The 22450-nt window shown below is 39.8% G+C and overlaps 1 protein-coding gene across 4 annotated transcripts in view; it reads left to right on the top strand.

Moving 5' to 3' along the window:
* Positions 1-22450, top strand: part of DENND5B (DENN domain containing 5B) — a 214622-nt gene that overhangs the window by 77151 nt on the left and 115021 nt on the right. The gene's annotated exons all lie outside the window — the stretch shown is intronic.

The raw sequence follows: 22450 nt of genomic DNA, 5'->3' as shown, positions 1-22450 counted from the left end.
CAAACTGTTATCAGGCAAAAGAAGTAACTTTGCTGTTGCTGCAAAGACAGTTGTAAAGACTCCCAGTTCTGTGTCAGTGGTATAGGTTAGCCTGAAGTGCTCAACCACCAGATCAGTTGGAACCCAAAGGATGATGATGCTGAACTTTTCTGACCCTCCTGACTTCAGTCAACTAAAGCTTGGACTCTGTAGACCTGTAAACTGCCCAGTCCCCTTCGTGAATATGCATGTATCTTTAGCTTAAAACTTCCCCAATTTTGCTGTTCAGGAGACAGTACTTTGGGAAAGATCCCTGGTGTTCTCCTTACTTGCTGTAAGAAATCCTTCCTTTCCTCTGTCTTTGGCTTGACTATGTCTTTTGGCTTGACACCCACCAAGAGGCAAACCCAATTTTCAGGTAACAAGGCCTCTTTGTTTTTACATTACTCCAGTACAACTATCAAACCTAAAATTTTAAAATAATATCATTTAAAAAATTATCTAGTTAATATTCAAATTCCCACTTGCTTCAGAAATTTGTAGTTTACATCTAAATGACCAAACATGACAATTCTGTGAATAAACAAAGTTACATGATCCATTTTACGTTCACAGAGTGGCAATGTAAAACAAATGCATAAAGTTACTAACAGTGAAAAGGATTACGTAGAGCTTTGTGACAGTTATGAATTAAGCCAAAAATAAAGTAAGGTGGCATTGCATTTGTCAAAATGATAAATCTTTTTGTAAAGATATTTGAAATGTAATGGGAAAACTTTTTAAGAAATAAATAAGATATTAGAGTAGAAACTACTCGAAGGCCTCTGTAAAGTTTTTTTTTTTGGCTGCATTGGGTCTTCGTTGCTGCACGTGCAGGCTTTCTCTAGTTGTGGAGAGCTGGGGGCTACTCTTAGTTGCAGTGCACGGGCTTCTCATTGTGGTGGCTTGTTGCGGAGCATGGGCTCTAGGCACGCGGGCTTCAGTAGTTGTGGCACGCAGGCTTAGTTGCTTAGTGGCATGTGGGATCTTCCCGGACCAGGGCTGGAACCTGTGTCACTTGCATTGGCCGGCAGATTCTTAACCACTGCGCCACCAGGGAAGTCCTATAAAGCTCTTTGGTTTGGACAACTTGAATCATAGAGTTTATGAGAAATTTAATAAGGAAGGTACAATATAGGCAAGAAAATGGGATAAAATGAATAAGCTGTAAAAGTAATTTACCTTACATGTTGCTGAAAGGGCATAGTGAAGAGACTTCTAGAGAATAGGAAATATATATTTTTCTTTAAAATGACCTCCTATATAATACTACATAAATTGTTTAGTATTTGAAAGATTTAAGACCATCCAAAATAAAAAATTCTGAGAAATACAAGAATTCCACAGAAATATGAATATACTTAGTTCTTGAGTATACTCAGTTCTTGTCTTGAATATACTCAGTTCTTGTCTCCGTCTGGGATGGATGAGATTCCTAAAATCTTTTCAGATATAGGAAGGGTAGGATAAAGTTATTTGCATTAAGAGTTTGACCTATTTTGCAGCTACATTTGTACAAAACTATTTGTACATTTGTATAAAATCAGCAGTTAATAAGTTTATAAAAATATTCTTGGCATCTTTTCTCCAAAGATCTCAACAAAGATGCTAAAAGCTGTATCTCCCATTGCCCCTCCAGGTTGAGAATTGACGACTATGTAAAGGTAGGCTGGTAGAGTGGAGGGGAAAGGTGCAATCCTAATATGAAAATATTAGGCAACTGCTGAAAATATTACAAAGAACAAATACTTCATAAGATATTGTTATAAAGAAGTTTAAAAATGTGTTTATAAACTAGTATTATAAACCTTCTCCTATTTAAGTAGTAGTTAAAAACAGGTTAACTTCTGAAGGGCCTAGAAGCAGTGATACCCCAGTAGAAATGAGCACACCTAGTGCCCAGATCTTGTTTGTAATACCATTCTCCAGTTAAAGGATTGAGGGATCCTTGAAGAAATGGCTAACTCTGGAAATGGAGCAGGAAATATTCAAGATGAGCCTGGAGCATCTTATAGTGCCAGAAATTAAGGAAGTGCCAACACCAAAACACAACACATAGATCAGAGTATGTCAGTGGGCCCCAAGAGACAAATGAAAGAGTTCCCAGTGGCCGTGTGAACAACAAAATAAAAGTACATTGGATTATGACCCAAAATATAAAATATCTATGAGTTCATACGGATGTAAATAAATGATCAAATAAATTGAGGGGAGAGACACATCTCCCTTGCATTAGAATTCCAAATAATTTATGTAGACACTCTTCTCTCAAGGACATGGAGCACACCTCTGCACTCTGAGTGTGGACTGGTTAGAGTGATTTCCTTCTGAAGATTATAGTTGGGGGCTTCCCTGGTGGCGCAGTGGTTGAGAGTCTGCCTGCCAATGCAGGGGACACGGGTTCGAGCCCTGGTCTGGGAAGATCCCACATGCTGTGGAGCAACTAGGCCCGTGAGCCACAACTACTGAGCCTGCGCGTCTGGAGCCTGTGCTCCGCAACAAGAGAGGCCGCGATAGTGAGAGGCCTGCGCACCGCGATGAAGAGTGGCCCCTGCTTGCCGCAACTAGAGAAAGCCCTTGCACAGAAACGAAGACCCAACACAGTCAAAAATAAATAAATAAATAATAAAAATAAAGGAATTCCTTTAAAAAAAAAAACTAAGGAGAGTTCATTAACGGAACAATGAAAATTCTGACATTCATTAGTAAATTTAATTAAAAAAAAAAAGATTATGGTTGGAAAATGGAGAAAATAGAGGAATTTTACAATGGAGAAACATTGTCTCAGTCAGGTGATCAAGGTGATCATCAACAGTGATAAGTCCTGTTGATATATATTCCTGATATGATGTGATGAAAACGGCACTTTACCTCCATGATCTTCTTCCCAAAACCCTTAACCTCAGTCTAATTATTAGGAAAACATCAGACAAATCCCATTTGAGGGACTTTCTACAAAATACCTGACAAGTACTCTTCAAAACTGTCAGTGTCATCTAAAACAAGGGAAGTCTGAGAAATTGTCACAGCCAAGAAGAGCTTAGGGAGACATGACTAAATGTAATGTGTGTATGGGATTCTGGAACAAAAAAAGGACCTTAGATAAAAACTCTGGAAATGAATAAAGTATAGACTTTAATTAATAATAATGTATCAATATTGCTTCATTAATGGTAATATAATGTTTACGGATAAGGGGAAACTAGTTGGAGGGTATATTGGAACTCTGTATTATCTTCCCAATTTTTCTGTAAATCTAAAACCATTCCAAAAACTAAAGTTTACTTTGAAAAAAAAAAAAGTTAGCCACGTAGTCCTGGATTCAAAGCAAAGAATAATAAAATTCTGGTCATGTGATACCACCATGGACATATGATACAGTAATAATATCCTTATGTTCTTATGTTTGAAATAAGGTAGGTGTCAAATTTTAATGTACAAGTCAGCACAAATTGGAAAAGAAATAAAATGTTCTAAAGAAATTGGGCTAATTTTATTCCTTTACTTAAATTACATTTCAGTTTATATAGTCAAAGTTTTGAAATGACTCATTTTCACAGCTACCAATTCTTTAAATAAGTCTTACAAATTCTAGAGTATATGATTCAGACGTGAGAACAATTTTCATTCATTTATCCATTTATGCAACAAACATTAAAGAACATATGTACCAGGCACAGTATTAAGTAGGTGTTGAGGAAGTAAGGATGAATAATGTGTTGAAGAGATTAAAGTCGAAAGGAGGAGATAGAATTGAACAGTTTAATACAGTATGTTAAGTGGATAGCAATATGCAGAGTAGTTACAGGAATGGAGTTCCAAAAACTAAACAGTTCTATTTCCTTTAAAAAAAAAAAAAAAGGCATTATATTTATGTGTTATGTGCCAACCAAGAAAAGAAGAGAAATGCTGTGTTCTAAACCTTAATATCAGTGAAAGTTGTTATTTTAACACACCAACTAATAGGTATTTAGTACAATGTTTGTACAGTAGTGATTCATTTAAAAATTAAGCTCATGGAATTCAAAAGGTGTTGGACCATAAAAATGATCTGTTCTAATTTGTAGTTTTATACTGTGTTATGGAAGAAACTCTTTACTTTTTTTGTGCTTAAAGACCTGTAGGAGCCCAGCAGGGGCCAAATGCAAGGACCAGAGAGAGGCCTTAGGTGCTAAGGGCAGCCCAGCTGACAGGCAGTAAGGGAATGGGGACCTTCACCCTATAACCGAGAGGAACTGAATTCTGCCAACAACTGGGGTGAGCTTGGAAATGATTCTTCCCCAGAGCTCAGAAAGGAATGCAGCCCTGACAACAGGACAACTCCAGTATTGTGAGACCCAGAGCAAAGGAACCCTTTGGGCCACACTATACCCAGACTTCTGATCCACAGAAACTGATAATAAGTGTGGGTATTGTTTTAAGTTGCCAAGTTTGTCATAATTTATTAAGGAGGCAATAGAAAACTAATATGAGGGAAGACATTCCAGACACAAGACCACGGTACTTAAAGGGAACTGCAAGTCGTTGAGCTCAAGTGCAGGTGTATTGGGAGTGGGGAGTTCCGAAGCCGGAGCTGGACATGTAGGCTAGGTCTAGATCACGGTGGTCCTCAAGTGCCATCTGAGGAATCTGGACTGTGGGTGACAGGGATCTGAACTTATGAGATTGGTGTCTTAGTTCACTTTGATTTTCCTGAGAGATAAGGTTTATTCACTTCTTTAAGTCTCTGCTCAGACATCATCATCTTAATGAGACCACCTGACCTCCCTATTTAATATTGCAACTGGTGCTCTGTTCTGCTCTCCTCACCCTGCTCTTATTTTTCTTTAACTTTCCATTGCACTTTTTTGTCTTTCAACATACTGTATAATTTATATTTATTGTTTTTGTTTATATCCTCCTAAAATACAAACTCCATGAGGACAAGGATTTTTTTGCCTTTTTGTTCACTGTTTGTTCCAGTTATTTATTGTTGCATAACAAACCACCTGAAAACTATCTGCTTAAAATGACAGTCATTAATTTTGCTCACAGATCTGCAATTTGGGCAGCCCACCATGAGGCCCACTTGTCTGTGCTCCATGCTGCATCAGCTGAGTGGCCTGACTTGGGCCAGAGGACACACTTGCAGTTGGCTCACTTCAGGGCTGGCGGGCTGTTGCTCACTGTTGGCTGGGCCCTCAGTTTCTCACTGTTGGCTGGGCCCTCAGTTTCTCTCCTTCTCACAGCATGTGGCTGTGTTTTAAGGGCATGTGTCCCAAGAGAACGAGGTGGAAATGCGTGGCATTTTTTTATGACTTAGCCTTAGAAGCCATAGCCTCATTTCTCTGGTACTCTTATGTTTGAGGCAGTCATAAGGCCCTTCTAGCTTTAAAGGCAGGGGACATGGACTCCACCTTCTGATGGAGTTTCCGAAGAGCATGTAGAACAGGAGATATTGTTGTGGACATCTTTGGAAAATACAGTCTGCTGTGCTGTTACATCCCCAAAGCTAGAATAGTGCCTTGGCTCATAGAGCTCCATAAATATTTGTTGAGTGAGTGAGTAAGTGAGAGAGAGAGAGAAAGAGGACAAGAGGAGAGAGATGATTAGAAGGGGAGTACAATGTACAATGTATGGCAGGGAGACTGTAAGTTAGGAAGCTGTAAGTATTCTGAGGCTGGCTTGACATTCAGAATTAACAAAGTGGCAGTGAAAATAGAAAGGAAAGGCTGATTGGGAGGGATATTAAAGAGGCATAAATTATAAATTTTAATGGCTATTTGAATATGGAAGGAAAGGTGTGGGGCCAGGTGAGGGAAGGGGGAGAAATCTAGACTCTAAATCTAGAATGGCTCCCAGTCAGTCAGTCAGATATCCCAGCTACATACCAGGTAGTGCTCTGAGTGCTAGAATACAAGTAGTGGATGTGATACCTTCTTTTTTTTTTTAACTGTTTTTAAAATTTTATTTTATTTATTTTATAGTTGGCTGCATTGGGTCTTTGTTGCTGTGCGCAGGCTTTGTCTAGTTGCAGCGAGCGGGGGCTACTCTTCCTTGCAGTACATGGGCTTCTTATTGCGGTGGCTTGTCTTGTTGCGGAGCACGGGCTCTAGGTGCGCGGGCTTCAGTAGTTGTCACACGTGGGCTCAGCAGTTGTGGCTTGCAGGCTCTAGAGTGCAGGCTCGGTCGTTGAGGTGCACGGGCTTAGTTGCTCCACGGCATGTGGGATCTTCCCGGATCAGGGCTTGAACCCATGTCCCCTGCATCGGCAGGCGGATTCTTAACCACTGCGCCACCAGGGAAGCCCGTGATACCTTTTTGATAGAGTTATTTTTAGTGTTAAATTAACTCTCTTCAGAGATGAACAGTAAATAGTAATATTTGATAACTACATGGATTATGGCACTGTTAACAGAGGAAAATCTTTGGGGGAGAAGAGGAGTTAGCTTTGAAAGTGTTGAAGTTGAGGCTGCTGGTACTGCTAAGATGAGTTGAGATTCTTGGTGAGAAGTAGGAATTGTGAATTGAAACTCAGGGCTAAAGATCACCTTGAGGGTTTTCTTCTGTGTTTTTCTGGTGGAGAGGGGAAGGAGGGGTTTGTTTTTCCCATAGAGAAGAGGAAAATTCTACTCCCCCTCCCATTTTTATCCTTCTTGGTGGGTTTTGTTTCATGTTAATTTCAAAACCTTAAGAAAGTGGGTTTTCCCCCACCAAAGCTGACCTTTTTCTTTCTTAATATGCTAGACAGTAGCTTTAGGAATCACAGTCTCTTGTAGAAATGGGAAGGTCTTGGTCATCTTACAGGTCATGTTCCCCCCATGCCCCCCCACCCCCTTCCCCATGTATGTGGACCGTGATGTCCTGGGTCTGTGCTCAACCTCAATACCATTTTAAAACCTAGAGTCTCGTTAGTTCATTTTAAAGCCTGAGTGTTCTATCTCACATTCAGCATATTAGAGGAGGGCCTGGAAGACCTTTGGTGAAAGTGCACACTGATGCACAGAGACTCGGAGGCTGTCACATCAATGGACCATTCTAGCTACCAGCAACTTCAGGTAATTCTTGGAATGATACTGCTTCTTTTTGATTCTTATAGGAAGATTCTCTTTCCCAGTGAATCCTGCTACTAATATTTATTTTGCCTGATTTTGCTCATATTACAACAATTTCATACACCATGGGGCAGTAGCATTAGTAAAACAAATGTTTTACTAATGAAACAAAAGAAATAATTTCTTTTCTTCAGAGAACATGGTTGAATTCTTATGCAGGATTTTTTTTTTTTTTTTGAAGCGGGTAGGGGGAATAAAGTGGTATTCCTGTGTAAGTTAATTGGTATTCCTGTGCAAACTAAACTGGGTTACACGTGTGTCTGAACACCTTATAATTTTTTTTTTGGTGAGAGTATTGGCAGCAAAAAGTAACGAATGGAAGTGGAGGGAAAGGTCTACATTAGCTCTGTGCAAATAGCTGCTTCTTTGAGTCAAGCAGCAGAAAAGCTTCCGTTTGAACATCTCAGAACTCTAGCTCTGTAGTATTACTTGTCAGCTATAATATTTTAATGGTAGGTGACTTTCTTTAGTTCCTAAAGGCAAAGGGTGGCTCTCTTGGAGGGTCTTTAGCAGAGAATAAGTTCTTTAGCAATAGGAGATTTGTTTTATTTTGTATGATAAAATGTAACATGAAGAATAACATTAACATGCTTTCCCAGAAATACATTGGATAAATGATTCTCACAGGAGATAGATATCTAATAATACTGCATACTACTAATGTGTTATTATAGTAATAAAATAATCTGTATATTATGTATGAGGAAATTTTTGCTCAAAGAAATTGTGATTTGCCCTAGGCTACTAGACCCCAGGATATTCAACTAGAGCTAGAACCTTGTTTTCTTTTTTTTTTTAATTTTATTTTTTTTATTGATTTTTGGCTGTTGGGTCTTCGTTGCTGCACGTGGGTTTTCTCTACTTGCGGCAAGTGGGGGCTACTCTTCATTGCGGTGTACGGGCTTCTCATTGTGGTGGCTTCTCTTGTTGTGGAGCATGGGCTCTAGGCGCGCAGGCTTCGGTAGTTGCAACACGCAGGCTCAGTAGTTGTGGCTCACGGGCTCTGGAGCACAGGCTCAGTATTTGTGGCACATGGGCTTAGTTGCTCCATGGCATGTGGGATCTTCCCGGACCAGGGATCGAACCTGTGTCCCCTGCATTGGCAGGCAGATTCTTAACCACTGCGCCACCAGGGAACTCCCTAGAACCTTGTTTTCTTGGCTATAATTATTATTTATAATAATTATAATAATAAATAAACCCTTTTATATTATTTATAATAATAATAATAGTAAACCCTTTCCTCTTAGAGAGTTTCATGATGTCAGTTATAGTACTTCAATGGCTTTTTAAAGTTTTTTTCTTGTTTCATATTTTATTACAAAGGGGATAGTATGACAAGCATGGATTAGGAGCAGAACGGTTTGTTTTTTCATCATTAGCAGAGGACTATAGATCCTGGCTTCATTGTTAAGGTTATTTTTGCAAGTAAATAATGTACTGTTGTCTTCTATGCTTGGTGGTAGGATGCACAGTGCCTAGTAAGACTTTATCTGGTCTTTGTCCTGAGTTCCTGGCACTGAACTTCTAGAACCCTGGGGATTTCCTGGTAATAAGAATATTATCCTAATGAGGCAACTAATGATGGGACTCCTAGATAGCTTCAGGTAGGGGTTGGTCACAGAAGGACATTGAACCAACCTAGGAGAGGGGAGGAGATTGGAGATTGAGTTTCAATAACATGGCTAATGATTTAATCAGTCCTGCCTATGTAATGGAGCCCCAAACTTTATTTTTATTTTTACTTTTTTAATACTAATTTATTTTTTTATTGAAGTGTAGTTGATATACAATGTGTTAATTTCTGCTGTACAACAAAGTGATTCAGCTATACATATATATACATTCTTTTTTTAATATTCCTTACCATTATGGTTTATCATAGGATACTGACTATAGTTCCCTGTGCTATACAGTAGTACCTTGTGGTTTATCCATTCCATATATAATAGCTTACATCTGCTAACCCCAACCTCCCACTCCATCCCTCCCCTAATCCCCTAGGCTCAGGTTTTTGTTTTTTTTTTATACAGCAGGTTCTTATTAGTCATCAATTTTATACACATCAGTGTATACATGTCAATCCCAATCGAGCAATTCATCACACCACCACCTCCATGCCCCCGCGGCTTTCCCCCCTTGGTGTCCATACGTTTGTTCTCTACATCCGTGTCTCAATTTCTGCCCTGAAAACTGGTTCATCTGTACCATTTTTCTAGGTTCCACATATATGCGTTAATATATGATATTTGTTTTTCTCTTTCTGACTTACTTCACTCTATATGACAGTCTCTAGATCCATCCACGTCTCAACAAATGATCCAATTTCGTTCCTTTTTATGGCTGAGTAATATTCCATTGTATATATGTACCACAACTTCTTTATCCATTCGTCTGTCGATGGGCATTTAGGTTGCTTCCATGACCTGGCTATTGTAAACAGTGCTGCAATGAACATTGGGGTGCATGTGTCTTTTTGAATTATGGTTTTCTCTGGGTATATGCCCAGTAGTGGGATTGCTGGGTCATATGGTAATTCTATTTTTAGTTTTTTAAGGAACCTCCATACTGTTCTCCATAGTGGCTGTATCAGTTTACATTCCCACCAACAGTGCAAGAGGGTTCCCTTTTCTCCACACCCTCTCCAGCATTTGTTGTTTGTAGATTTTCTGATGAAGCCCATTCTAACTGGTGTGAGGTGATACCTCATTGTAGTTTTGATTTGCATTTCTCTAATAATTAGTGATGTTGAGCAGCTTTTCATGTGCTTCTTGGCCATCTGTATGTCTTCTTTAGAGAAATGTCTATTTAGGTCTTCTGCCCATTTTTGGATTGGGTTGTTTGTTTATTTAATATTGAGCTGCATGAGCTGTTTATATATTTTGGAGATCAATCCTTTGTCCGTTGATTCGTTTGCAAATATTTTCTCCCATTCTGAAAGTTGTTTTTTCGTCTTGTTTATGGTTTCCTTTGCTTTACAAAAGCTTTTAAGTTTCATTAGGTCCCATTTGTTTCTTTTTGTTTTTATTTCCATTACTTTAGGCGGTGGATCAAAAAAGATCTTGCTGTGATTTATGTCAAAGAGTGTTCTTCCTATGTTTTCCTCTAACAGTTTTACAGTGTTCAGTCTTACATTTAGATCTCTAATCCATTTTGAGTTTATTTTTGTGTATGGTGTTAGGGAGTGTTCTAATTTCATTCTTTTACATGTAGCTGTCCAGTTTTCCCAGCACCACTTACTGAAGAGACTGTCTTTTCTCCATTGTATATCCTTGCCTCCTTTGTCATAGATTAGTTGACCATAGGTGCGTGGGTTTATCTCTGGGCTTTCTATCTTGTTCCATTGATCTATGTTTCTGTTTTTGTGCCAGTACCATATTGTCTTCATTACTGTAGCTTTGTAGTATAGTCTGAAGTCAGGGAGCCAGATTCCTCCAGCTGCGTTTTTCTTTCTCAAGATTTTTTTGGATATTCGGGGTCATTTGTGTTCCCAAACACACTGTGAAATTTTTTGTTACAGTTCTGTGAAAAATGTCATTGGTAGTTTGATGGGGATTGCATTGAATCTGTAGATTGCTTTGGGTAGTGTAGTCATTTTCACAATGTTGATTTTTTCCAATCCAGGAACATGGTATATCGCTCCATCTGTTTGTATTGTCTTTAATTTCTTCATCAGTATCTTATACTTTTCTGCATACAGGTCTTTTGTCTCCTTAGGTAGGTTTATTCCTAGGTATTTTATTATTTTTGTTGCAATGGTAAATGCAAGTGTTTCCTTAATTTCTCTTAGAGATTTTTCATCGTTAGTGTATAGGAATGCATGATATTTCTGTGCATTAATTTTGTATCCTGCAACTTTCCCAAATTCATTGATTAGCTCTAGTAGTTTTCTGGTGGCATCTTTAGGATTCTCTATGTATAGTATCATGTCATCTGCAAACAGTGACAGTTTTACTTCTTCTTTTCCAATTTGTATTACTTTTATTTCTTTTCTTCTCTGATTGCCGAGGCTGGGACTTCCAAAACTATGTTGAATAATAGCGGTGAGACTGGTCATCCTTGTCTTATTCCTGATCTTAGAGGAAATGCTTTCAGTTTTTCACCATTGAGAATGATGTTTGCTGTGGGTTTGTCGTATATGGCCTTTATTATGTTGAGATAGGTTCCCTCTATGCTCACTTTCTGGAGAGTTTTTATCATAAATGGGTGTTGAATTTTGTCAGAAGCTTTTTCTGCATCTATTGAGATGATCATATGGTTTTTATTCTTCAATTTGTTAATATGGTGTATCACATTGATTGATTTGTGTATATTGAAGAATCCTTGCATCCCTGGGATAAATCCCACTTGATCGTGGTGTATGATCCTTTTAATGTGTTGTTGGATTCTGTTTGCTAGTATTTTCTTGAAGATTTTTGCATCTATATTCATCAGTGATATTGGTCTGTAATTTTCTTTTTTTGTAGTGTCTTTGTCTGGTTTTGGTATCGGGGGATGGTGGCCTCATAGAATGAATTTGGGAGTTTTCCTTCCTCTGCAATATTTTGGAAGAGTTTGAGAAGGATGGGTGTTAGCTCTTCTCTAAATGTTTGATAGAATTCACCTGTGAAACCATCTGGTCCTGGACTTTTGTTTGTTGGAGGATTTTAAATCACAGTTTCAATTTCATTACTTGTGATTGGTCTGTTCATATTTTCTGTTTCTTCCTGGTTCAGTCTTGGAAGGTTATACCTTTCTAAGAATTTGTGCATTTCTTCCAGGTTGTCCATTTTATTGGCATAGAGTTGCTGGTAGTAGTCTCTTAGGATGCTTTGTATTTCTGTGGTGTCTGTTGTAACTTCTCCTTTTTCCTTTCTGATTTTATTGATTTGAGTCCTCTCCCTCTTTTTCTTGATGAGTCTGGCTAATGGCTTATCAATTTTGTTTATCTTCTCAAAGAACCAGCTTTTAGTTTTATTGATCTTTGCTATTGTTTTCTTTGTTTCTGTTTCATTTATTTCTGCTCTGATCTTTATAATTTCTTTCCTTCTGCTAACTTTGGGTTTAGTTTGTTCTTCTTTCTCTAGTTCCTTTAGGTGTAAGGTTAGATTATTTATTTGAGATTTTTCTTGTTTCTTGAGGTAGGCTTGTATAGCTATAAACTTCCCTCTTAGAACTGCTTTTGCTGCATCCGATAAGTTTTGTATCGTCGTGTTTTCAGTGTCATTTGTCTCTAGGTATTTTTTGATTTCCTCTTTGATTTCTTCAGTGATCTCTTAGTTATTTAGTAACGTATTGTTTAGCCTCCATGTGTTTGTGTTTTTTATGTTTTTTCCCCTGTAATTGATTTCTAATCTCATAGCGTTGTGGTCAGAAAAGATGCTTGATATGATTTCGATTTTCTTAAATTTGCTGAGGCTTGATTTGTGACCCAAGATGTGATCTATCCTGAAGAATGTTCCGTGCACACTTGAGAAGAAAGTGTAATCTGCTGTTTTTGGATGGAATGTCCTATAAATATCAATTAAATCTATCTGGTCTCTTGTGTCATTTAAAGCTTCTGTTTCCTTATTTATTTTCATTTTGGATGATCTGTCCATTGGTGTAAGTGAGGTGTTAAAGTCCCCCACTATTACTGTGTTACTGTCGATTTCCTCTTTTACAGCTGTTAGCCTTATGTATTGAGGTGCTCCTATGTTGGGTGCATATATATTTATAATTTTTATATCTTCTTCTTGGATTGATCCCTTGATCATTATGTAGTGTCCTTCCTTGTCTCTTGTAACATTCTTTATTTTAAAGTCTATTTTATCTGATATGAGTATTGCTACTCCAGCTTTCGATTTCCATTTGCATGGAATATCTTTTTCCATCCCCTCACTTTCAGTCTGTGTGTGTCCCTAGGTCTGAAGTGGGTCTCTTGTAGACAGCATATATATGGGTCTTGTTTTTGTATCCATTCAGTAAACCTATGTTTTTGCTTGGAGCATTTAATCCATTCACGTTTAAGGTAATAATCGATATGTATGTTCCTATGACCATTTTCTTAATTGTTTTGGGTTTGTTTTTGTAGGTCCTTTTCTTCTCTTGTGTTTCCCACTTAGAGAAGTTCCTTTAGCATTTGTTGTAGAGCTGGTTTTGTGGTGCTGAATTCTCTTAGCTTTTGCTTGTCTGTAAAGCTTTTGATTTCTCCATTGAATCTGAATGAGATCCTTGCCGGGTAGAGTAATCTTGGCTGTAGGTTCTTCCCTTTCACCACTTTAAGTCTATCATGCCACTCCCTTCTGGCTTGTAGAGTTTCTGCTGAGAAATCAGCTGTTAACCTTGTGGGAGTCCTTGTATGTTATTTGTCGTTTTTCCCTTGCTGCTTTCAATAATTTTTCTTTGTCCCTAATTTTTGCCAATTTGATTACTATGTGTCTCGGCGTGTTTCTCCTTGGGTTTATCCTGTATGGGACTCTCTGTGCTTCCTGGACTTGGGTGGCTCTTTCCTTTCCCATGTTAGGGAAGTTTTCGACTATAATCTCTTCAAATATTTTCTTGGGTCCTTTCTCTCTCTCTTCTCCTTCTGGGACCCCTATAATGCAAATGTTGTTGCACTTAATGTTGTCCCAGAGGTCTCTTAGGCTGTCTTCATTTCTTTTCATTCTTTTTTCTTTATTCTGTTCCGCAGCAGTGAATTCCACCATTCTGTCTTCCAGATCACTTATCCGTTCTTCTGCCTCAGTTATTCTGCTATTGATTCCTTCTAGTGTATTTTTCATTTCAGTTATTGTATTGTTCATTTCTGTTTGTTCTTTAATTCTTCTAGGTCTTTGTTAAACATTTCTTGCATCTTCTCGATCTTTGCCTCCATTGTTTTTCCGAGGTCCTGGATCATCTTCACTATCATTATTCTGAATTCTTTTTCTGGAAGGTTGTGTATCTCTGCTTCATTTCATTGTTTTTCTGGGGTTTTATCTTGTTCCTTCATCTGGTACAAAGCCCTCTGCCTTTTCATCTTGTCTATCTTTCTGTGAATGTGATTTTTGTTCCACAGGCTGCAGGATTGTAGTTCTTCTTGCTTCTGCTGTCTGTCCTCTGGTGGATGAGGCTATCTAAGAGGTTTGTGCAGGTTTCCTGATGGTAGGGACTGGTGGTGGGTAGAGCTGGGGTTGCTCTGGTGGGCAGAGCTCAGTAAAACTTTAATCCGCTTGACTGCTGATGGGTGGGGCTGGGTTCCCTCCCTGTTGGTTGTTTGGCCTGAGGCAACCCAACACTGGAGCCTACCTGGGCTCTTTGGTGGGGCTAATGGCAGACTCTGGGTGGACTCATGCCAAGGAGTACTTCCCATAACTTCTGCTGCCAGTGTCCCCGTCCCCACGGTGAGACACAGCCACCCCCGCCTCCGCAGGAGACCCTCTAACAGTAGCAGGTACGTCTGGTTCAGTCTCCCCTGGGTTCACTGCTCCTTCCCCTGGGTCCCGATGCACACAGTACTTTGTGTGTGCCCTCCAAGAGTGGAGTCTCTGTTTCCCCCAGTCTTGTCAAAGTCCTGCAATCAAATCCCACTAGCCTTCAAAGTCTGATTCTCTAGGAATTCCTCCTCCTGTTGCTGGACCCCCAGGTTGGGAAGCCTGACATGGGGCTCAGAACCTTCACTCCAGTGGGTGGACTTCTGTGGTATAATTTTTCTCCAGTCTGTGAGTCACCCACCCAGCAGTTATGGGATTTGATTTTGCTGTGATTGCGCCCCTCCTCCCATCTCATTGTGGCTTCTCCTTTGTCTTTGGATGTGGGGTATCTTTTTTGGTGAGTTCCAGTGTCTTCCTGTCGATGATTGTCCAGCAGCTAGTTGTGATTCTGGTGTTCTCACAAGAGGGAGTGAAAGCACGTCCTTCTACTCCGCCATCTTGGTTCAGGCTCCCATTCGAGCCCCAAACGTTAGACACCAAAGCTTAGTGGAGCTTCCTGGTTGATGAACACATTGTTGAGGGGGTGAGGTGGTGTGTAACACACCCTGATTCCACAAGGAGAGAGCATGAAAATTCTGCAGTCCTTCCCAGACCTCACCCTGTGTGTATCTTCATTTGTCTGGTCCTTCTGATTTGTATCCCTTGTAATAAAACTATAATCATAACACTTTCCTGAGTTCTGTGAGTTATAAATTGTCAAACTAGAGGGGTTTGTGGGAACTTCCAAATGTATTGCCAGTCTGTGAGAAGTGCAGATGGCCTGCGGAATCTCTGAAATCAGGGCAGTCTTATTGGGGACCATGCCCTCTAGTGGATAATGCCTGCACTAACTCCAGGTGGTTAGGGACAGAATTAAATTGGGGTACCTCCAGCTGAGTTTGAAACAGAATATCTGTATTGTGTACTCCTTTGGTTCCCAGTGAATAAACTTCAGTAATTGAAGTGTATTTATATTTAATGTTAACTAAATAAAGTATGGCTCTTTAAATTTGATGTAATCAAGAAGGAAATATATTATGAGTCTTTTAGAAATTCACAGCTTACTGGATGGATGTTGATGTACTTTTATTAAGATCTTAATCAAAATAAACTTTTAGGATTACCAGAATTCAGGTTTCTTTATTGATGAACATTTTTCAGTAGTGTCTATGAATTTTCAGAGATCCCTCCAGCTTCTTTTGCTTGATTCCCTTTGTGACCAGCAGCCCACACCTGCAAGATCGCCAACTGGATTTTAGAGGTTGTAGATTTAGAAAGGCTAATAGGCCCATCGTGAGTTAGAACCTGTGGTCTTGATTAGTAGCTTAGTGGTGGGTATATGGCTTCTTCTATGAAAGGTAGAGAGCATCCATAGAAAATGGGCAAATTTTATCCCATATTTGAAGAACTATACTCATCATGCATTTGAGCACAGTAACAGGCAATGTAGAGCATTACCAAGGAAAAGAAGGTGCAGTATAGTCAGGGATTGGCATTATAATCAGAAGGTCAAAACTAACACAAATTAAAATTCAGGCTAATCCAGAAATATAAAAATAGCTAACTGTTGTAATAACAACCCTAGACTATCAGTGGCTCAGAACAATAGAAGCTTATTTCTCATTCATTGTTTAGTCTAATGTAGGCCAAGATGGGAAGGGGCTCTGTTTTGCAGAGGCATTCAGTGAGCCAGGTTTCTTCCATGTGTGGCCTTCCTGTCTTTAAGGCCCCGTTTCCATTTGCATTTAGCTGATGAGTAGCAGAAGAAAGACAGGTTGTGTGCCTCAAGCTGGAGGTGACACCCATCACTTCTGCTCGCATTTCATTGGTAAGAAATAGTCTTTTGGCCCCCACCCAGATGCAAGGATATTGGGAAGGAGAGGAGAACATGGATGTTGGTGAGCACCTGCTGTCTGTCATAAATCCAGGATCTCTAATAGCTGTTCACTGGTGCTAAGATAATTGGCATGGCTTATTCAAGTGAGAATGGTTTGGGACTGTTTCAAGGAGTGCCAGAGGGAGAAAAGATAAAGTGGAGAGAATGCAGTCCCTCATGGATTCCGTGTCCTGTATAAATGTTATCAAACTCAGGTTTGGCTGCTTGATGCTTGAAAGCCAATACTTGAGAGACAAGTGCTGGTAGGAATGGAAAGGTTGCTTTATTCAGGAGGCCAGCAACCTGGGGAGAAAGCGGCCTCATGTCTGAAAACCAACTCCAAAGACTCTGCTCTACCATGAAATTTTTAAAGGGAGAATTATTTGAGGAGGGCGTCAGAGTCTTTGTTCTCTTCCACTGTGTGCAGACTTTCTTCTGATTGGTTGGTGGTAAGGTAACAGGGCAGTGTTCCAGGACTCTTGTGCTCAGCCTGAAGTTACCATCCTCCACCTGGGTGGGGGCCTTAGTTCCTGCAGAAGAACTCAAAGGTATTTTGTTAAGTATATTCCTTGTGATGGAACCAGGACCCTGCCCTGTGGCTGCACTGCTCTTTCTTGACTGCTCCTCCTTTGTTTCTGCATTCTCTCCCTTCCCTGATAAGCAACTGTTTGAATCTGCCCTTTGGGATTCAGGGAAGGTCAAGGAAGCTGAATGAAGCCTATTTCCTGCAAACAAGAAATGGGTGACATGGAAAGGATTTGTACCTGGGAGGGCTTCAGAGGGTCCTGTTCTGTTTCATAAAGGCTTACAAGGATAAAGTAGGTAAGCTGTATGCTGGGGATAGTAAGTGTGGTTGCCTGGGGAGTACACCCTGTATCAGCCATAATGTAGTATGGAATGGGCAAACCAGCTCTCTGTGTAGAATTAGGAAGGCAAGATAGGAGAGCGAGAGATCCTCAGAGGACTGGACTGTCCTGACCAGACCTAGAGCATCAGTCACTGTGCCTGGCATAGTGTAGGCACACTGGAAATGTTGCTTGAATGAGTTAACATCCTCCTGTCTTTAACAAAACAAAACCTGAAACCCTTCCCTCAACCCCACATTCTCCTCCAATATCATCCCTTTATCATCTTTCCAGCAGAACTCCTCAGAAGAGTTGATTATGCTCTCTGCCTCGACTTCCTCTCTTTGCAGTCTTTCTTGGAACAACGCCAGGCAGGTTTTCACCCCCACACCACACAGAAATCTCTTTGTCAAGGTCACAGTGACTTCCTGTTGTCAGCACCGTCCTTGTTAAAACATTTTCTTTAACTTGGCTTCCATGATGCTTCTGGTTTTCTCTTACCTTACTGACTGCTTTTTCTCATTTACCTTTTTGCCAGTTCCTCATCCTCTTCCCAGCCTCTCAGTGTTGCTTGAGTCCCCCTAGGTCTGACCCCAGGCTTCCTCTCTTCATCTACAGTCATTTCCTAAGTGATCTTACCCAGCCCTGTGATGTTAAATACCGTCCTTTTTATGTTTCTAACTTTTCCCCTGAATTTAAATTCGTATATCTAAATGCTTATTCAAAAACTTCTCTTGGATATCTAATAGGCATCTCAGAGTTAACGTATCCAAAACTGAATTCTTCATTCCAGCTCCCTGACAGCCCTCCTCCCCACAGTAAAATCCCCGTCTTCTCCATTGTCCCTTGTTTCAGTAAATAGCTACCCTATTCATCCAGGTGCTTAGACCAAAACCCATGGTATCATGATATCCTTCTTGACTATTCGTTTCTCTCACATCTAATCCATCAGCAAATCATATATAATATTTTATGCCTTCAGAATGTATTTAGAATCTTATCACTTCTCACCACCCTAGCACTCTCTCTCTAATCCGTACTGCCATCATCTCTTGCCTGGACTGTTGCAGAAGCTCCTAACTGATTTCTTTGCATCTACCCTTGACCACTACAGTCTGTTCTCTCAGCTGCCAGGGTGATCTTTTTAAAACAAAGTCACTTCTCTGTTTAAGACACTCCAGTTACTTCCCATGATACTTAGTATAAAATCAAAAGTCCGCACCACAGCCTACAAGGTCCTGTTTTATCTGGCTCCTGGCTATCTCTCTGACTTCATTTTCCACCACCTCACTCAGATGCATCGGTGTCCTGGTCTTGCTGCATCTCACCTGGGACAAGCTCACTTGTACCACAGGGACTGTGCACTTGCTATTTCCCTTGCCTGAAATACGCTTTCCTGAGATGACGTCTTACATAGAATTAAGAGCACAGACTCTGGAGTCAGACTGCTTAGGTTTGAATTTCCTCGTTATCTGACCTGAGCAAGTTATTTAACCTTTTTGTGCCTCAGTTTCTACATCTGTAAAATGAGAACCATAATGGGACCTACTTCATAGAGTAATTATGATGATGAAATGGGTTAATATATGTAGAGCACTTAGAATAACACCTGCCTATAGTAAGCTCTGTGTGTTAACTATGTGATGGCTACTACTTCATCAGGTCTCTGCGTATACGTCGCCTGCTCAGAGATGTCTAAATGGTTGTAGAATTATCAGAATGAATAGTGAATATGCAGCCTCCTGGGGATGTGCTTCGAAGGGGACAGCTTACTGTGGTGTAGAGATAGCACATGTGCAGGAGATGTCTTTTTGTGAATGTCACAGGAGTGCCCCTTTATTTTAGTTGCCACCATGAAGGTGCCCACCCCTCCTCACCCACCCCCCTTTCTCTTTCCCTGGTCAGTCTCTTGTAGGACCCACTGCTGCCTAGTATTCCCTCTCCCAACTCCCGCTCATACTAATTCAGGCTGGGTCTTTGGAGATAGACATTTGGAGACCTGTAGTGTTAGACATGGGAAGGAGAAGAGTTACCTCACCACCATATCATCCCTTTTTCTTTGCCTCAGCATGGACTTCTTAGGCAGCATCCATAGTATCTCCATTTCCTCCTCTCACCTTTATCAAAATACTGAGGAAAAATTACTCACTGTGAGTATTCTGTCCGTGTGTGTGTGTGTGTTTTAACTTTACCTTTAGAGAGAAAAGGAACACAGTGAAAAAGGGACAGGGCAGAAGAGATTACCTGTTTCAACTTCCCTTCTGTTTTCATTATTCCTATCAGCAAACTTTCTTTAACGCGTCTAGACTTCAGTGGTATCCTTCAGGGACAGGAGCATAGGGAAGTATTGGGAGACTTGGCCTTGTTTTGTGGAGAAATACCCTGTTCAGAAATAGACTGTGGTGGAAATGGACAACAAGGGAGGGAACTCACTGGGGCCCTAGGAGTGGGAAGGTTCAGAGAGGAGATGAGTGAAGAAATATGTAACAGGGTATCTCAGCCTGAGAAATAGCTCCAAGGTTCACAGATCTCCCTCTACTTGCAACCTCATGCACAGACTATAGAAATCCTCACCAGTGACTTGGAGCTGGGGGCAGGGTCCCTTACTCTTAGTTCCAATTGAGAGGAAGCATAGAGCTACCAAAAGGCCAGATCTTGTGCTCCCAGCCACAGGGAGAAGAGGTGTATTTTTGGTATTCTAACATCATCTACAAAGTAAGAAGAGGATTAGATTCTTTGTAATATGACATATTTCAGAAACTTTATGAGAGTTAAGAAATTTTTAGAGCTCAGTCCTTCTAGACCTGCCTGTATACATTCTAGTATGTTAAGTAAAAATATTTGTTACATTTCTTTTATAGTTATACATTATCTTTTTAAATATATGTGCTGTAAAGTAGACTTTGAAATCCAAATTGGGTCTAATGGTGATTCACATTATAGCTTTGCATGAAGCAGATGCACGTATTTCACTGGAAATTCTCTGAATTATTTAGGCCATAGTTAATTGGAGTTTGGTAATCTGGAGGCAGTAATAAAATAATTGAATCTCAAATCTGTTAAAATTATTTTTGCTTATGTACCATTCTCCATATAACTGGCCAGAGTAAAATGATCTGGAATAGCTTTCATATTTTTTCTTTTTGTCCAGTAAAACCAGAAACAAAGGCTATATGAAGTAATTGGTAAATATAATGGCAGTGATACTCTGAACACAGCCAAGAGTTTACACCTTAAACAGGGCAGGATAGGCTTTAAATAAGAGCTAGGCAGAATTATCAGACCACTGAATGGATTCGTTTCCCTACTTTGTGTCTCATTTCTGTAAGAGGGATATTCAGCATCATTTGTAAAATTCATGATTGCTTTTCTAAATGGGGAGATATTTGTGTCACTTGGAGTAAGTAATCTAATACTACCCTACTCTGCTACTACTCTAATTAGTAGTTGTTACTCTTGTGACCCAGAAAGAGGGAACGCCTGTAGTGTATATTCAGTGAGTGAGGTCTGCTTCTCCACTTCTTTCATGTTAGTCCCAGTTGTAACAATATTGCCTCCCAGGAGTATGCAGTAACCTGGAGGAGTGGAGGAGTGTACTGACTTGTGTGCCCACTGGGGCACCCTCAACCAAGGGCTTTGCACACTGGGTGTATTTTTGTGGCTGTTCAGAGGTCTATTTTGGGTCATCTATCCCTGATGATAGATGGATGTCAGTTCACAGTTCTGGCTGTCCCTAAAGATCCAGATAACTTCCGTCGTGATTTCAGGGTGCCCTTAGCCATTTATAATGAATCAGTTCCTTTACTTCTTCAGTTCAGGAGTTCCATAGGTAGCTTTCCCAGCCCTGTTTTTGTTGTTTTGTGGAGGGAGAGCATAGAAAATTTCTGCAAACCTTGTTTGGGATCTAGAACCCTCACAATATCTGTGAATAGATAAATAGCATCCAAAAGTAGAAGCTTAGCCTGTGCTACTCTCTTGGGATCATTCAGACCTTTGAGATGTGGATAGGAAGGTTCCCCGGCTATTCGGACCCTACAGTGATCATTATTTGGCTCTTTAAAGGAAAGACTCTGATATCTCTAAGACATACAGAAGTTTACACACCCTTCAAAGCTTCTAAGTTACAGAGCTCTAGTGTGAATTTTTTAATAGCCTGTGTCCTCATTGTAGTAAACTTTTCCCCAAGAGTTGATACTTCTTAGTTAATAGTACATAAGAGGATAGTTGACTAATGGAATCTCTGTACCGAGCAAACTTGAGCTTGTGTTTGCATAGCTTATTTCTCTTAACTGTTACCCTATACCAAAATAACGAGAGTTGCCATTTTGCTAGAAGTTCATACTGTGGGGCCTAGGCTCATCTTTGGTGAAGACAGTGCTATAGGTATTAAGAGGAACACAACTGTTTGTTATATTTATGAGACTTGGAGGAGCACAGACAAGCTTCTGATTAAAATAGTGAGCAAACAGCAGTGACAAAAAATAATTTATCAGCTGCTTATGCCAGCAAATTAATGGAAAGATATTAAAGAAAAGAGTGCCTAAATGAAGCAGTGGAAAAATGGATAAGAATGTAAACAGATTACAACACTTAATCTTCTTAAATTAGTAATATATTTCAAAGTATAAATTATTCTGTGAGAAATCAGAATGGTGTCCAAAACTAGTTTCTTACTACAATATGAATCCACAGTCATTTGGAACAAAATGCCACACTTGATGTGTTTTATTACTTTTAATCATTTGGAGGGATTAACAGCAAGATATCTGTGTTAGCCTTTACAAAAGGTAGACTACTTATAAGATTGGATATAATATATGTTTTTGCCCTTACATTAAATATTGGAATGTAATTTTTAAAAACAGACTTGATTTTTAGAACAGTTTTAGATTTACAGAAAAATTGAGAAGATAATAAGAGAGTTCCCATATACACCCCACCACACCTCCCTCCATGCACAGTTTTCCCTGTCATTAACATCCTAGGGTAGTAGGATGCTTGTGTTGCAATTAATGAATCAATGTGATACATTATTGTTAACTGAAGTCTATACTCCATTCAGATTTCCTTTTGTTTACTTAATGTCCTTTTGCTGTTGGAGGAACCCATCCAGGATACCACATTACATTCAGTTGTCTTGTCTCCTTAGGCTCCTCTCGGCTATGACAGTTTCTCAGACCTTACTTGTTTTTGATGACCTTGACA

The sequence above is a fragment of the Balaenoptera ricei genome, chromosome 10 (assembly GCF_028023285.1).
Source record: "Balaenoptera ricei isolate mBalRic1 chromosome 10, mBalRic1.hap2, whole genome shotgun sequence".
NCBI lineage: Eukaryota > Metazoa > Chordata > Mammalia > Artiodactyla > Balaenopteridae > Balaenoptera > Balaenoptera ricei.
The sequence above is the reverse complement of the archived record's forward strand: the minus strand, read 5'-3'. Positions and strand labels throughout refer to the sequence as shown.